This window comes from Aegilops tauschii, chromosome 6 (assembly GCF_002575655.3).
Source record: "Aegilops tauschii subsp. strangulata cultivar AL8/78 chromosome 6, Aet v6.0, whole genome shotgun sequence".
NCBI classification, from domain to species: Eukaryota; Viridiplantae; Streptophyta; class Magnoliopsida; order Poales; family Poaceae; genus Aegilops; species Aegilops tauschii.
In genome coordinates, this window is record NC_053040.3 from 198,749,112 (window position 1) to 198,751,374 (window position 2,263).

Sequence of the window (2,263 nt, forward strand, 5' to 3'; positions counted from 1 at the left end):
GTACACGTCCGCTTAGTAGGCCCACAAGTCAGCCACCAAATCTGACGGGTCCCATCTGTCAACGGGAGGAATAGTTTTTTTGCATAACAAGGAGGCACTTCCTTCCGTGTGAAGATACATCCGATGGGTCCCAGCTGTCAGGGGAGGAAACAACTTAATAAGGAGGAACTTTCCTTGCGTGCGACCATGGACCTAGTGGGTCCTGAAGGAAATATGCCCTAGAGGCAATAATAAAGTATTATATATTTCCTTATATCATGATAAATGTTTATTATTCATGCTAGAATTGTATTAACCGGAAACATAATACATGTGTGAATACATAGACAAACAGAGTGTCACTAGTATGCCTCTGCTTGACTAGCTCGTTAATCAAAGATGGTTATGTTTCCTAGCCATAGACATGAGTTGTCATTTGATTAACGGGATCACCTCATTAGGAGAATGACGTGATTGACATGACCCATTACGTTAGCTTAGCACCCGATCGTTTAGTATGTTGCTATTGCTTTCTTCATGACTTATACATGTTCCTATGACTATGAGATTATGCAACTCCCGTTTACCGGAGGAACACTTTGTGTGCCACCAAACGTCACAACGTAACTGGGTGATTATAAAGGTGCTCTACAGGTGTCTCCAAAGGTACTTGTTGGGTTGGCGTATTTCGAGATTAGGATTTGTCACTCCGATTGTCGGAGAGGTATCTCTGGGCCCACTCGGTAATGCACATCACTATAAGCCTTGCAAGCATTGTGACTAATGAGTTAGTTGCGGGATGATGTATTACGGAACGAGTAAAGAGACTTGCCGGTAACGAGATTGAACTAGTTATCGAGATACCGACGATCGAATCTCGGGCAAGTAACATACCGATGACAAAGGGAACAACGTATGTTGTTATGCGGTCTGACCGATAAAGATCTTCATAGAATATGTGGGAGCCAATATGGGCATCCAGGTCCCGCTATTGGTTATTGACCGGAGAGGTGTCTCGGTCATGTCTACATAGTTCTCGAACCCAAAGGGTCCGCACGCTTAAAGTTACGATGACAGTTTTATTATGAGTTTATATGTTTTGATGTACCGAAGGTTGTTCAGAGTCCTGAATGTGATCACGGACATGACGAGGAGTCTCGAAATGGTCGAGACGTAAAGATTGATATATTGGACGACTATATTCGGACACCGGAAGTGTTCCGGAGAAGTTTCGGATTAAACCGGAGTGCCGGAGGGTTACCGGAACCCCCCGGGGAAGTATTGGGCCTTAGTGGGCCTTGAGGGAAGAGAGAGGGCAGCAGCCAGGAGGTGGTGCGCCCCCTCCCAGGAGGAGTCCTAGTTGGACTAGGAGAGGGGGGCGCAGCCCCCTTTCCCTCTCCCTCTTTCTCTCTTTCCTTCCCCCCTTCTTTTCCTAGTAGGACTAGGAAAGGGGAGTCCTACTCCTACTAGGAGGAGGACTCCCCCCCTCTCCTTGGCGCGCCCATAGGCAGCCGGCCTCCCCCTTGCTCCTTTATATACGGGGGCAGGGGGCACCTCTATACACACTTGATATACGATATTTTAGCCGTGTGCGGTGCCCCCCTCCACCAGATTACACCTCGATAATACCGTCGCGGAGCTTAGGCGAAGCCCTGCGTCGGTGGAACATCATCATCGTCACCACGCCGTCATGCTGACGAAACTCTCCCTCAACACTCGGCTGGATCGGAGTTTGAGGGACGTCATCGAGCTGAACGTGTGTAGAACTTGGAGGTGCCGTACGTTCGGTACTTGATCGGTCACATCGTGAAGACGTACGACTACATCAACCGCGTTGTGATAACGCTTCCGCTGTCGGTCTACGAGGGTACGTGGACAACACTCTCCCCTCTCGTTGCTATGCATCACCATGATCTTGCGTGTGCGTAGGAAATTTTTTGAAATTACTACGTTCCCCAACAGTGGCATCCGAGCCTGGTTTTATGCGTTGATGCTATGCACGAGTAGAACACAAGTGAGTTGTGGGCGATATAAGTCATACTGCTTACCAGCATGTCATACTTTGGTTCAGCGGTATTGTGAGATGAAGCGGCTCGGACCGACATTACGCGTACGCTTACGCGAGACTGGTTTCACCGTTCGGAGCACTCGTTGCTTAAAGGTGACTGGCGGGTGTCTGTCTCTCTCACTTTAGTTGAACCGAGTGTGGCTACGCCCGGTCCTTGCGAAGGTTAAAACAGCACCAACTTGACAAACTATCGTTGTGGTTTTGATGCGTAGGTAA